The sequence below is a fragment of the Juglans regia genome, chromosome 15 (assembly GCF_001411555.2).
Source record: "Juglans regia cultivar Chandler chromosome 15, Walnut 2.0, whole genome shotgun sequence".
Classification (NCBI taxonomy): Eukaryota; Viridiplantae; Streptophyta; class Magnoliopsida; order Fagales; family Juglandaceae; genus Juglans; species Juglans regia.
In genome coordinates this window covers 9,697,316-9,714,362 of record NC_049915.1, presented here as the reverse complement: position 1 = coordinate 9,714,362, position 17,047 = coordinate 9,697,316, and positions in this window count along the sequence as shown.

Below are 17,047 nucleotides of genomic sequence, written 5' to 3'. Positions count from 1 at the left end.
ATTTGAAACAAGAAGTAATAAGAAACGTTGCCATGGAAAATTTCAAAGAGAAATTTGTTGTTGAGTGTGGGTGAGGGTAGCTGATTGATGGTGTCTGCAATAGTAAGAGCAACTTCACCCCAAAATTTCTTGATATAAAAACAGAAAAAAAGAGAGCTCTTACTATGTCAAGAATGTGATGATATTTTCTTTTAGCACACCCATTCTATTGAGAAGTGTGAGAACACGAGTGATGGGGGATTGCGCCTCATTGATTCAAAAAATCAAGATATGACTTGTCATTATATTTCACAACATCATTTGAAAGGAATGCTTTTATGGTACGAGAGAATTTTGTTTGGACCATTTTGTAAAAAGTTTGATAAACATGGATGAGCTTAGATCGTTGCTGTAAAAGATAGAGCCATGTATATTGAGAGTAATTGTGATGCCCCCTGTAATACCCCAAAAGAAAATTAGATCAAAAGTATTTCTTTAATTTTTGAGATATATTGATCTAATATAAAAACATAGGAAATTCAATAGATTAAACTAGTTATAATTTCATTTCAAGAGCAAAGTCGATTTATGATCCTAAAGTGGACCCAAAACTTCTTGGATTTAATTGAGGTACTTAGGATCATAATTAGACAAAAAGAATTACACCATTAGTTTAGTTGGAACTTTTAAAAATTTGTTGTGCAATAAAATTTTTGTGATTTTTGGATGCCAAGTGGACCAACAGGAGAGTGCCACGTGTCACCCCAACCATGCCAAATCACCAGCCGATTTCTTCATTATTGGTAACACCATTCACCACCTGGAAAATTGATGGAAATAGTGCATTACACATGCTTAGATCACCATCAATTCATCTTGCTTTGCACACATGTCACAAAAAGGAGCACATGAGAGAGAGTTGGTGCTTATTAAGGCATGCAACTGAGATCCATCTTCTTTTCCCCTTCATTTTTGTTCTGCAAACCAAGAGCCTTCTTCTTCCTCTTCCATTGTATATAGCACACACACAAGCTGAAGTCACATTACACAATAGTTAGTGAGAAACCGAGAGTGAGAGTGAAAGTGAACAAGCATTTTGCTTCAAGTGCCTAGCTGTTGGTAAGCTCCATCTCTTCATTTTCTTCCTCTCCATCTTTGGTATTCAAGATGTGAATATAGCATGTTATTGGAAGTTGATGGTGATTCAAAGTTTTGGATGTTAATGTTGAGCGTGTAATGGAGCTTTGTGATGAGTTTGGTGTCTGAAATGTGATTTTCTTAAGATATAAGATGATAGAAGTTAATAGATAGTTAAATGTTGAGCATATATTTTGGGGGTTGGTTTTAGCTTTGAAATTGTTTAAAGATTGGATTTTTATTGGGTTGCATGAGGAGTTTATAATCAGTTTAAGCATGAAAATGGAATACATCACTTTTTTTTTATAAGAAACTGATCTCATTAATCAACTTCAAGCACATACTTGGTTACATGATTTTACATGAGATCCAAAATATTAGAGCCTAGGATGCAACATAGTGTTTGATACATATTTCTGTTTGACTATTGGTTGTGTAAATGGTTTTCTTTCAAAATATATTTTGGTTTTGCATGATTATTTGAACTTGAAATTTGCAAGAACATATTTTGGACATGATTTTGTTTAGAAACTTAGGATACTTTGTTGATTCAAGCATCAAATACACAATAGAAGCAAATAATGCTTTTTAAAGGGTCAATTTTTATGTTTGATGTTTAAGTTTGTGTTGGTTGTTATTTTTCTTGCAAATCTAGACATATGTTGTATAAACCAAGAGTGTGAGTATGCTTTTGAATTCTGTTTTGGTGTTAATCAAGTGCTAATTTTCGGATTAAGAAGTTACAAGTGTGAAACTAGATAGGCTTTAATTACAATTAGTGTTATGTTAATATGCAAAGTTTCGGTTTTGACATTATTTTTAGTTGCCGTAAGACAAATGTTGTTTGAGGTCAAAAATGGATTTGTCATGGAAATTATATGTAGTTTTTGAGGTTTGGTATATTTTGGGGTCAAAATGCAATTATAGAAAGTTTATAGGTCAAAATACAATTTTTTGTGAATTAAGGGGCTGATTTAAAATTTTGCTATTTTTGGAAGTCTCTAACCTTAATGTATATTATTTTAGCTTTGGGGAATTTCAGTGATTAAGCTAAGGACAAGTATATAAGTTAGCTTATAACTTACTCATGGTTTGTGGTAGTATGATTATTGATAAACGCCACATCAATATTAATGTTTTATCTTCTAAAGTTCCATTGATATCCAAGGTATTCATTTCATGATACTTTTTCATCTCTCATGAAGTATATGTACATGTCAATGAAGCATAAATTATACATTAAAAATGTTTTGTCACGAAACCAAGCTAGGATGGAGGATTATCTTAGTGAAACTGCTTTGTCCAATTTAGAGTGAATAAGAATGGAGTGGTGTCTCCTGGTTTGATGAAGAACAATCAACGATTTTGAATGGGATAACAACAGTCCCGAAGCGAAGGTAAAGAGCATTCTCGCTAGTAAATGCTTTAGAATACTTATGGTGACGGTCGTTACACACTGCCTAAATATTCTTGAGATGAAGCCACAGACAATGTTCCCCGTCGTGTGGTGAAGATAACCAATAAATGCAAGCAGCTTAATAGGAAACCATGAGGTACCACTTCTATAAGACAAGAAAGATGCAAGATGTTTTATGAAAGTAAGCATGTCATGAAAGTTTGATGATACTCCGTTTTTGAAGGAATCTGAATGGGTGAAAAAAATATAGTTTTGTGATGCAATTTCATGTCATTCATGCATACATGTCATGTTTATTGTTACAATGGTTTTATAAATTGCCAATATGTTATTAGTTTAACTTATTGAAATTTGTAAAAATCTGACTATGGTAGTACCAACTACCATTCCCACCTGAAATGGTAGAAGTTGTTTTAGGTCAACATGAGGAGGATCAATCTGCTTGGACAAGGTTGGTTGACGATGGGCTTGACCTTAATGGGATGATGGAATTAATACTTCACTTTTTGGATATCATTTTGTTGTTAATGGCAGACCTAGTAAGTCTAGAATAGTTTGAATGTTAAGTTTGTTGTGGAAACTATGTAAAATTTAGAAGTTTGAAATTAAGGAGTAAGTTACTCCAAGACATTCTATTATGCTTTTGGTTTGTAAATATTGTATTGACTATAGTTGTCTGTACAGTCTGCTCTATGTTTATGATTATGAGAATTTTTTGGGATTTTAGTTTATTCTGGTACAAAATTATAAATTGAACAATTTATTCCGTTGTAATTATTGCATATTCTAAAAGCATGGTAAGTACATTGTATTATTATCTGTCATAAATGAGGGTATGTAACCTTGTATGGCATGTTGACGCTTTAGTCTCTGTTAAATCCCAAGCGGGAGTTGGGGGCGTCACACCCCCAACTGCTACTTGGGATTTGACGGATATCGAAGTGTCGAGATATGCAACAATATGTTACATACCCTCGTTCATAACATTTCACATGTAATACATCTATCCTATTTTTAACAATATGATTAAAAATCACAGTAGAAAGTAATTCAAATTAACAAATTGTACCAGAATACTAATATTCCAAATTCATACATACTTCAAAATATAGCATATATGATCATGACCCATCAAATAAAACACTTGACGGAAAGCTTAAATCATTTTATCGAAGTATCATACTCCTTAGATTACAATCTTGTCATTATCATAGTTGCCATATTTCAAACTTAAACATAATAAACCGATATTAACACATAACAAAAACATATTTATCCAATGTTCATCTTAGCTGAAACTATATCAATCCACTTCATCAAGCCTAATTTGCTCCTTCTCTTCGGGACTTACTTCATCATAACCTGCTATATCTATCATTTCGGGTGAGAATGGTAGTGAGACTACCATGGTCTTGAAGTCTCAGTAAGTTATGCCATAATATCCAACAAAGATAACATAAACATGATTGATAATAAACATGGACATGTATACATGAACATGAACTTGCATTACAAAAACTGTATTTTTCTCCCATCAAGATAACTTAAAATCTTTTATAAAACATTATAACATACTTTTTTTCATAAAACATCTTGCATAATATTTTAGTCATGCTTATGGTACCTCATGGTAGGGGTGATACCCGCATGGTGCGGCGCGGGGGGTACCCTCCCCCGCACCCCGACCCGGACCATGCGGGGTTTGGGGGTTTTTCCCCCGCCCCTGGCACCGGTTTGGGGGTTTTTCCCCGTCCCCCTGCCCCGGTGCCGGGGGGTGGGGGAAAAAATCCCATCCGCCCCGCCCCCCCGCCTAGGCACCATATTGTGTTTAAAAAAGAAAGTTTGGTCTAAAAATACTTTTTTAGACTCAAATTATAATATAATTTAAATAATAAATTAAAATTTATAAATATAAAAAAAACTTAAACTCATTTAAGTTAGAGTTTGGATTGATTTGGCCTCCTAGGTCAACTTTTATATAGGAGGCCAAGGCAATACAATAGTCATCCTTAAGCAATGTGGGATTTACTACTAAGTCTCACATTACTTAAGGATGACTATTGCTACTAAGTCCCACATTGCTTAAGAATGACTATTGTATTGCCTTGGCCTCCTATATAAAGGTTGGCCAAGGAGGCCAAGGCAATCCAATGACTTGAATATAATTTTAAATCTTTAATAAATTGTATATATCTATATACAATATATTTATTTATATATATATAAATAATTTTTTTTTATATGTGGAGCGAGAGTGGGGGGCGGGGCGAGGCCCTGCTGGGGTCATCCCGCCCCCGCTAGGCCCTTTCTATGCAGGGCGGGGCAGCAGGGGCTGGGCCCCGTTGCCCATCCCTACCTCATGGCTCCCCATATAAACTATGTGCACCTACTGGTTATCTTCACTACACGATAGGTAATGCCTGCCTATGGCTTCGTCTCAAGAATACTTAGGGTTTTACAAAACTTTGAAATCATCTTATTCCATTTCATCTCATCTCAATATCCAAATACTCAAACACAAACATTTTCCAATTTCAAATTTTTAACTTTTTTATTTAATCATTACAACTTTCCCAAACTTCTAAACAAAACAAAAAATAATTTAACTTTTTTAAAACCAAAAACAAAAATATATTAAAAAATTATATTCTAACTATCTTTTAACTTTATAATTTTTTTATTTAATGTTTTCTCTCTCCTTTCGTAAAACTCCATAAAAATCTTAACTCAAACAATTTCACTGCTATTCACAAATTGTCCATCTTGTCCCATCTATATAACCAAACGAGGCCTTAGGCGTCGTGAAACGTCAATCATAATGAGTACTTTAGCGTCCCCACCAGCGATAAGGCTTTTACCTTCGCTTCGGGACTGTTACTATCTCATTCGAGGCCGTTGATTATTCTTTATCAACCTAGAAGATTACAAAATTTTGAACTTCCAAAACGTATTGCTAAAATTGCATTTTAACCCCTTAACTCTCAGAAATTGTATATATGTCCCTAAACTTTCAATAATTACAATTCGACTCCCAAAGATTACCAAACTTTGCAAATAACATATAAATTCTATGCTATATCCATTTCTAACCTCAAAACATCATTTTTCATACAAGAAAGCATAGAATATCACTAAATTCGAAGCCTTGAATGCCTTACACTAATTGCAATTAAAGCCTAAACTCACATGTCTAAGCACTTAATTGAAAATTAATACTTGATTATATTCCAAAACAGAACTCAAAATCATGTTCTCACTATTGATTTATGCAACCTATGTCCAAATTTAAAGGAAAACATCAGTCAACACATGTTTGAACATGAAACTTTAAAACCGAAGCTTAATCATGAGTGTCTTTCCCTTATTGAGCTTTTAATGCTTAGATTATCAAGGTAACTAAATTTTTCAAAAATAATTATGATCAAGATCACCTCTTGAAGATGTTAAGTCCAAATAAACATACAAACCACAACACATTATGAGAGAAAACCACATATACAAACTAAAGCTAATCCGAGATATGCACTTTGATATTCTTGAACACATATTATTCATCTACTTGTATTTTGAAGATTGCCTAAACATCTAAACTATGCACATCATCCATAAAACCCAACATTTACAAAGATCCAACTCAAACTAACACTACTTAACTCAATAATGCTACCCGAGATTATAAACCAATATATACTTCACATATTCATCATATACTTCCAGAAAATGCTTCTAAAAACTTAGTAACACAATAATCTAACTCATACCGAAAATGTAAAACAATAATTTAACTTACCGAGCTAAAGTCTTGAAGCTCATAAGCTGATTCTCACCACACTAAACTTGTAAGTAGAAGGTGAACTTTTGTGCTTCAATCCAAGTGTGTGTGTGAAGGCGAGAAGTTGAGAAATGGAGGAAGAGGGTTCTTGTCTATGCAGAAGACAAAGTAAAGAAGGAAAGAGGGAATACTAGTCCAAAACCTTACTAATGCTCTCTCTCAATTTACAAGCTTTATTGGCAAGATGATGGTCTTAGATCTTCATGTGTCCAAAAGCTTCTAAGATGGTTGAACAAGTTGTTGAATGTAGGACAAGTGGTGGTGATGGGCGGTTTTGGCAGAAGAGAAAGTTGAGAAATGCCGAAGAGGAAGGCTCGGTTAAAGGCCACTAGCTTTCTTTCAATTTTCCAGCTTTTTAGACAAGTGGAAGGCATGGCAATCAAATGGATGGGGGAGATGGCTCACCCTTGTGTTCCAAGCTGCAGATGGTAAGCTTTCCAAGTAAAGAGAGCATTAAAATAATGTTGATAAGGTGGAAATACTAATTGCCACATGGCACAATCTGATTGGGTCAATTGGCACCACATGAATACAAAAATCTTTATTGCTCTATTGATTTCTAAAAATTCTCACTAGAGAAATGATACCAATCATTGTCTAATTTTGATCCTTAGCTTATATCTTGAAATAAGATTTTTGACTAGTATAACCCATGAAATTCCTATAGTTCTCATTAGACCATTGATCCATAGTTTTTCATGAAATTGTTTTGATCTAATTTTTCTTTTGGGGTATCACGATAATCATCAACAAAGATGACAAACTAAAGGACCCCTAAGTATGAATGGGAGCAGGACTCCAAATGTCAAAATGGGTCAAATCAAATGGTGCATAAGAAAAAGACTCACTTTTTTTAAAGGATAGATGTGTTTGTATGCCAAATAGACAAGATACACAATTAAAGGACTAAAAATCTATAAGACCTAGATAACTTTGAGACGTTAAATGCTGAATATGTGGTAGAGAGGCATGACCCAATCGAGAATGTCATGAACTGTAAGAGATGGTGATTGTAGCAACAAAGCTAGAGATAAAGGAAGTGATATGTAGAGAAGAGAGCCAAAAAATACGTCCAATCTTATGGCATATCCCTTTGAGCTGTCCCGTCTGAGGATCCTGCACATCAACACCATCCTTAGAAAAACTAATCTTAAGGCCTAATTCAAAAAGTTGATCAACTGAAAAGAATTTCAACAATAACTTTGGAACTAGGTACGTGCTCTCAACTAACAATTGAGTGGTAGAAATAGACTTTATATAACTGACATGCAAATAAGAACCATCAGCAGTGTAAATAGTTGGAGTGGGTGATAAAGAGGATTTGTGGGAAGCAATGTAGGATTTGAAGTCATATAATTATAACATGCATAGTCAATAAACCAAGGAGATATCCTTGAATTGATGGACATGACAATAGAAGATTGGAAAAAAAAACAGATGGTTTAAGGCCTTGACATTAGTAAGAGAGTTGTGGACTGAGATGAAGGCTCAAGAGAAGACTCAAACACAGAAGAATCAACTGGAACTATTGTGACAGTTAGTGAAAAAGGGGCCCGGGATTGATTCTTGTGTTGTAATTTACAACATTCTACAACTAAGTGACAAGGACTGTGACCCCTCCAGATTCCACTTGGGATCAAGCAAACATCTGAAGCGTTGATACATGCAACATAAGATTACTTACTCCTGTTCATGATAATTAAAAATGCAATGCACCTAACAGGCATATAGGAATATGCAATATTCGTAGCGGATATTTTTTTTTCTTGAGCAATACTATGCACTAACAAATAACATTCCAAATAATTATTAAACATAATACATAAAACATGAAAGTGATACATATCCACGAATATAGCACAAGTCCAAAACATATGTAATCTCAATGGTACAAGAGTCAAAGCTCCATAAGTACATTCACCAAAACAAAACTACTAGGCTAGTCTGTCGAGCAACTTGCATAGCTTGGCTAGGGACGCCATAATGATATCTATAAACCTAATCATGGAGACCATGAGCTCTACGTCTCCTCAGTGCTGCCTAATCGACCTCCTCCAATTGGCCAGGCTCCGCTCCATCCATATCACCTACCATTTAGAGAGAATGGTAGTTGAGACTACCACAACGAGATTTGAGTACAAATCTCAGCAAGTTAACACTTAACATACAGTTTATGGATGCAGGCATGACAGTAAAGATATGAATGCATAATCATATTTATAAATAAGCATGAAGTGACTTGACATATAACATGGCATGATATGACATGACCTGAACTAAACATGGACTGAACTTGAACGTGAACTGACATGAACCTGAACTGAAAGTGTAACTGAGCTTGAATAACATGAACCTAAACGTAACGTAACGTAACATGAACTTGAACTTGAATAACATGAGCTTGAACTTGAGAATCTTGTTTAATAATTAAACATGATTAATAAACATGAACAATAACGTGAAATAACATGAATTGAAACTAAAATGAATTCTGACAATTAAAATGATTTCGCCAATTGTTTCATTAGGAATAGTGAACAATCGGAATCATTCTATCCATCATATTCGGTAAGGGATACTCAAAATTAGAATTATTACACCATGAGTATTTTAAATAAGATACCTTAACACTCAGAATGATTACGTCAGGAGTACCTAATACTATTCTGAGAATCAAAATGATTACACCATGAGCATTTGGGTAGAGGTATTTTAATAAACAAAATGATTACGCCGGAAGTACCTTACGTGAATTGCCAATGGAGATACTCGAAAAGTCATAGTAATTACGTCACGAGAATCTCAAGCATGACCGACTGAGAAAATACTATATTCGAGACACACTCTATACTCGAGACATGACATGATGTGAAATGAAATGACAGATCACATGACATAATGTAACATGAGAAGTACATGAGATGAATGTCATGGCACAACATGAAACATGTAAACATTTCGTGATGTAACGTGTAATATTTTGTGACATGGCATAACATACAACAAAAATATTTCAGGACATTGCACAACATGTAACATATAACATTTTGTGACATGACATAACATGTAACATAAAATATTTTGTGACATGGAACAACATGTAACAGATAAAATGTTGTGACATGACGTAACAGGTAACATTTCGTGACATACATAACGTGTAATAAATAAACATTGCGTGATAGAATATAATGTATAATAGATAATATATAGTGGCATGACATATATAATAACATAAGAACATAGACAACAGTTCCCTTACCAACACATATACACAAAAATCTGACAGTAAGTTAGAAGATAAAAAAAAAGAATGAAACATGAAAAACTATAAGTAAGGATTTCTAAACATTAGAAACTTCATCACTAATAACTTAGAAACATGAAAAATATTATCTTAGAGTAAAATTACCATTATACCCTCTACATGTGAGAAAATGACAATTTTACCCATAAGTTAAAGATTTTGCATCATAACTCCAAAACTCACCAAAATTTACACTCTTCATGTAAATTTTGTCCTAAATCTAAATATCTAATTAGAAAAATTTAAAACAAATCACAACCATGACAAATACACTAAGACCGAAACACTTATAAGTTATTTTTCTTGATTTTTGTTGCAATTATATCCAACCTCATAACTTATGCCTAAACCAAAATATTATAACATAGATTGTCATATCCTATGCTAAGAAGCATACTAAACCAACCAACAAAAATCCAATTCATAAAACACAAACCTTTCTAACGAAAAGTTCCAAACTTTTTAACTAAAATGTAACTATTGAATCTCAAGGTTTTGTCTCTTTTTAAAAATATCTCCAGGAACTTCAAAATTTTAAAAACTTTCTCCAAATATATTCCTAACATACTTAGAAGAAATATCATATTTTGAATCATCAAGTAAAAATCACTAAAACTCCCAAAATTCATCTAGAACCACTTCACCAAAAACAGATTTTCTCAAAGTTTGGTTTTGATCACACCACTTGATCCTAAACATACCATGAAAAAAATCACAAACCAACAATATCACATGGCAAAGCATGTCATAAAGTAGATACAATCATTAAACTCAACATCACAAGGCCATATTTGCATCAAAACATCCATACACCAAAAAGCCTCAAATTTGTGACCTAATCGAGTCTCTACATGCATAAAAAATCATATCTTTAAAACCAACACAAAAAATATTCAAAATAACATCCTAACATGTAGACCAAAGACTTAGGATCATCATATAAAAATATTAAAGCCATTGGATAATGACTTTACACAAAAGATTCAAACTTTCACAAAACAGAAATTGTTTTATTCCTTCTAGTTTCCAACTTTTTAAATCTAGAAAAACTTTCATAAAATACTTATAACATACAATGAATCCTCATAATTTCTTATAAATATGTTAACTACACTCTATAAAAATATCAAGCGAAGAACTTTCCAATAGCTTAGTAAAAAATTCCAAAATAGCAAACACTGTCTAGTTTACCGCTCAGGATGATCTTTTCATGGTTAAAACAACTTTTAACCGATAGAATGGCCATGAAAATCAATAAAAACCCACAGAAACTAGACTCAAATAGGAACAAATTTCGTGAAGGGAACTTCATGAGAAAATACTTACAAAAGCTTCAGAAAGAGCATGCAAAGTGACTTAGAAAAACAATCCTAGAGAACCTTTAGGTTTCTCTTCAAGAAAAGTGTTGGAAATAGATGAAATTTAAGGGAAATGGACTGGACGCATTCTTACACAATTGAGGGGTGATGAGAGGGTTGTGAATGACCTTAAATGATGGTTGTTTTAGCCCAAAAAAATGGGCAAAAGCAGCCCATGGTCTTGTTACCTAGAGCTGCCGTGTGAGAGTTGGTGAGTGAGGTGGCTTGGCCTTCATATCATGTACAACTTGGGGTTACTGTGGGTAGAGTTTGGTCAGCCATGGATAGGGGGAAAATTCCTCCACATGCCTTGCAAAAGTGGCTCAGTTTCATGGGCCTTAATCTAGTGAGCCTCAATTTGGGATTTAAAGAGGGTTTGTTTAGGGTTTGGGTTTCTATCAAGCCTAAATCTAATTTTTCTTGGCCCAATAAAAATTTCAAGGTTTAAATGGTTGAATAATGATGTTATAACAAGAAATTGATTTGTTAATAGCATGTGAAAGTGAATTGATTAAATGATTAAACATTAAGCTAGAAACCAAATCCATTTAGAGTTTGGAAACAAGTTTGGGATTTGGGAAAACTATTTAGGATTTCAGTTTCAACCAAACTTTTGGGATTTCAATTGAATTCTAGGTATTTAGGGCTTCTCTAGGGTTGAACTCTATTTGGTTTGGCACAATTAGATGGTTGGATGGAATAGAGTTTCGCTTAGGTGACATAATCTCATATATTGATTTCCTTCACATGTCCATCTCTTGGTTCCTCTTGGGGCTAAGATCTTGCCAAATATCCAAATTAAACTTTTCTAAACTAATTTAGATATTCCACACTGTGATTTTGAAAACATTCCACTTGGTGCTACTCTCGAGATTACTATCCACTCTGAAAAAAGTGAAAATAAAATTTGTACCGAAAAATCCTACATATACATACTAATCTTAGGGTGCAAATCATTTATCGAAATTCAATTATGAAGGCCTCGAAATAAATACAATGCATTTTTGAACAAGCGTTTCGTTCGAAAATTGAAAATGAGTTGTGCCATAAAGTCTTAAATATTCAAATGAAACTAATGATGCATATCATATCCCATTCTGACACTTCTAGGTACCTAAAATAAATAAAATTGTGCTTCTAACATCATAGTGAGTGGCTACACTGACTATGCTAATAGACTAAAATCTATACGATTGAGTCGATTCGTAAAAACCTACAAAATTTTCATGAGATTCCTAAAGCTTAAAGAAATTTATCCCTTTAAATTTATGGCGGGCCGTTACAAGGATGCTACAAATATTTATAAAAGACAATCTTAAAAAGGACTACAAAGTGGAACGTCTAGACAAACTTCCAAAAGTAGATTTGGGAGTAGGTGAAGAGGCAAGATCAATAATAGAATCAAAGATGTGCAGCTTCATAGTGAAGCATTGGTTTTCCTCATAAATGAGCTCAACAACAATGGCCTCTAGAGAGGGTAGCGGTGTGTGATGTAGGAGAGATGCTCGAGTTGGCTCAAATTCTCACAAAGAACCATCATGAAATGCATAAACTTGTGGCAATCATGATATGTCGCTAACATTTCAATATCCTCAGAGAATAAGAGATGAGGATTTGCTTCAGACAATTGTTCCTAAAGATTGTTAACTTGAGCATATAAATCATCAATAAACTGACCTGATTCCTGACACATATGATAAAGTTTAGTTCAGGTTGAAATTGCAGAGAAGCATCATGAGTACAATTATAGCGTTTAGCAAGAGAATTCCATGTAACTTTGGCATTTCCAAGTTTTACAAGTAAACTGTGAATAGATAGAATTTAAGTGTTAATAAACCAAGAAAATGGAATTGAAGTGTTAATAAACCTAGAAAGAATTATATAACACATGCTATGCCAATCTTCAAAATGGCATACAAAGGCATCAATACTTTTCACCATCATGTTGCTTAGAAGTAGAAAGATCACCAGATAAATAACACCACAATTTGTGCCCTCAAATAAAAACATCCATATTTTGAGCCCACCTTCGTAGCTTGAACTGTGACGGTGACAATACTTAGCTATTGTTGATATTATAGTTAGAGTCATACAAGATATTCTCAATGGGATGGATAATGTTATTAAGGTTGGAAGGTGATTTGGACATTGTCAATTTTTTTTGGTCAACGGTCAACATTCAAATGATGACGTTGCAAAAATGTGATTGGTGAGACTGGACAAATGAGGTGGCTAGAGAATGGGTTTAAGGGTTGGTTTGGTAGGGCTAAGAGATATATATGTTTAAGGAAAGTGAATGAGCTTTCAAAAAATAAAGGGACATAAAAGAGAGAGAGGCTTACTTGACATGGGTTGGGCCGAGGGAGGGATGGATCGGGTGGGAGGAGGTTCAATCGAGGAGACTGATGCATGCATTGCATGGATAAACGCACCAACAATATAGTCAGTGTGTGGGGGCGTATGAGCTACCAGAATATGGTGAAGTTTGCAACGGACTTGTCGATAACAACTTGTACAATCAATTGGTGGTCTGATACGAGAAAAAACATATTGAAAAAGGGATGTAATTGGTATGTAAAAAAGCCACAACTATCAAGTGCTAAAAGATTATCAAGCTAGATGTGGTGTGCTATATAAATAGCAAAGTGAAGGAACAAGCCTGCTAATAGAAAGATAGAGCACAGACACATACAATTCTATGAGAGAAATTAGGATCAAGTATTCTATGATAGCATGTTGAAAAATGTATATGAGAAAATTTGTATATTCAAGTGTATACAATTTACAAAATGCCTATTTATAGTTGAGGGCCTATGGTAAATAAAGAAATACAATCAAAACATAAATACAAATATAATTAACACTTGCTTGTGTAATGAGATGAGATGAAAATTTTGTAAATAATAGTAAAATAGTTTATGAATAGTAGCGAAATGGCTTGAGTTAATATGTTTTATTGGATTTTGAGAAATGAGAGAGAAAAAGTTGAATAAAAATATTATAAAGTTTAAAAAAATTGAATAATATTTTTGTTTTGAAATTTGCAAAAGTTGTATTGTTTTTTTTTTTTTATTTGGAAGTTTAAGAAAGTTCTAATAATTAGGTAATGATTAGATGAAAATGTTGAAAATTTAAAATTGAAAAGTATTTTATATTTACATCATGTTTAGGAAGAAAATTATGAAAATTTTTTAGATGAGATGAGATATTCTCAACTCATTTCACTTCCCAAAATGGCCTTACCAACAAAACATTCTTTCCTAAGAATATTCCATAATATCGCAATATTCTAAGATATACCATCATGATGGAAATATTCCTAGATATACTAACATCTACAAAGGTTTTTTCTTCTAATATTAATGTTGAATGTGAATATCTTTTAGAAACTCTCCAACCACGAGTAACTGATGCAATCAATGAAGATAGAGTGAGAACCTTTGAACTAGAGGATATTTAGATAGCCCTAAAGCAGATGCATCCCCATAAACCATTGGGTCCAGATGGCTTATCTACTTTTCAGGGAAATAATTACTAGAATTATCTAGGTGGTAGAGTTAGGCATAGTGACTAATAGAGACTGCTAGTCACATAAGCCTCAATAAATATCACAACTTGTGGATTCTTGAGTCCCTTTTAATTTCATGCAAGTCACAAGTCCAGGCTTTAACCAGATCTTTAGTGCTTTACAACTTGATGAGCATGTCATTAATTAAGCCTAAAATAGGTATTGAGCCAAATTCCATTTATTCACCATATGACTGTGAATGGTATCCATTGATGATCTATCATAAGAGAACTAAGCAATTAGGCCAAGTTGCATCGAGACTTTAGGTTTCTGTAGTTCAATAGGAGTAAAGAGCATTGCAACCTTATTATCTTTAGAATGGATTTGTTTAAAGGAAAATGATTAATTTATAACTCTTTTACAGCTATTTTACAACTGTATATTAAATAGATGATAGTTTTATGAAATTAAATTTATTTGTAATGAGGTGACAAGATTGTATGGTTGATTTTAATACGGGTTGTAAAATAGTTACAAAAGAGTTATAAGTGAATCATTACCCTAGTTTCAAAGGAAGCAAAATGTCATTAACGCGAAATGAAGAAAGCTCTGGAAAATTTGATCATCTAACCATTGTTGCATAAGGCTACATAGTGCATGTTTGAGATAGCTTTAGGGCTTATAATTTATAGCTGGAGTAATAAGTTCTACGAATAAAAAGCTATTTACTGTTTGGTAACCATATATTTAAAGTACTTTTAAACGTGTTACATTTATTTAGAAACAAATTAAAAAAATGTTTTCTAAAATAGAAATGTTAATCATTTGATTTTTTTAAAGATTATGATCATATCCTTAAAAGTTTAAAATTTGTAATTATTTGAAAGTTGTATAGGTATTTTCGTCCATTGACAGTCTTTTTAAAATTTGAATTACATTTCAGATTATCCAGAAAAGTGCATTTAAGGAAAAGTATCAAAATAATTTTGTCAAGTTACTTGACATTAAAAAGTACTTTAATATGTAACATCCGAACAACCTAATTTTTCAATTAAAGTGATTTTAAGACTATTTAAATACTTTTTACGACTCCTAAGGTAATCTCAAAGAGACCCTTAGAAGAGATAGATAGATGAGGAAACTCTCAAAGCATAGGAGCCAAATTATCTATGATAACCAACAAAAAACCAGAGATATGGTAAGAGATAAAATAAATAGATATGAAAAAAGAAAAATCATGAAATCATGCAAAAAACCATCAAGAGATGCGAGGAGAACAAAGAAAGAAGCTTCTCGTGAAGAGATCAGTAGCTAAAACTTATGTGATATTGATATTCATAATTTTGCTCTAATATGTTGCTTTCTATTCTTTTCTTCCTTTTCTTTATAGGCTCAATCTCTAAGAAATGAGGTAGTACATCATGTGAAGCTACTTAAAAGTATTAGATTAGCAAGTATAATTAGAGATAACAATATTTAGAATAAATGGTAAGATTTATTATACTCTCAAGTCGGTTTGTAGAGCATTTCATTTTTATTTAATCGTAGTTCTAGAAAATAGTGTCAGATATTTGAAGAATTTTTATGAGTTATTATACTTTGTAGAACATTTCATTCACATAACTTAAATAGTAAGATTTGATTCGTAGGATTCAGATTTTAAAATTTATTTTCTAAATCAAATTATTCCATGCAAGCACAAGAGAAATTTTCAATTCTTGTAGGATGCATTTGGATACAATAATTATGATTATGATTTAGATTTGTTTGTCAAATCCAAGATTTTGAAAAACTTGAAATCTTGTTTGATTTTAGTGAAAATTAAAATCTAAATTTTTAATACATATAATCCAAACAAAAGATTTTCAATAAATACAAATTCAGTAAAAGAAGTAGCTGTTTCCAATAACTACAAATTCGGTATAACTGTGATGTAATTGCCTATTTTCCAATTACACTTAATTTCTTAAATAATACAAGAGAGATAAAAGAAATTTACAATATTTATTAGCTTGTTATCAGAGAAATATTATCTTTTATCCTTGTTTTCATAATCTTAATTATAATTAAAATTAAAATTAAAATTAAAATTAAAATATACTATATTGTGATCCGAGGTAACAAAATCTAGAGAGTAAAGGGGCGGCTACTCCCCTTGCCCAATATAGAATAAAATTATCTTGTTTACCATTCGAATACAGATAGAGATGTTCATAGAGAGACAAACATTCCATTGATTCTAATTTTGGAATTGAAAGACAATTTTTGGAATTGAAAAAGCTTGTTGATCCAAATGAATAGTTGTCGTTTGGATAGTGAGTTGAGATAAGATGAGATGAAATTAGATGAACTGGGATGCAAGTTAAAAATTGAATAAAATATTATTAAAATATTAATTTTTAATATTATTATTATTTTAGAATTTGAAAAAGTTAAATTATTTATTATATTTTGTGTGAGAATTTAGAAAAGTTATATTGATGAGATGAGATGAAACTCTTTCACTATC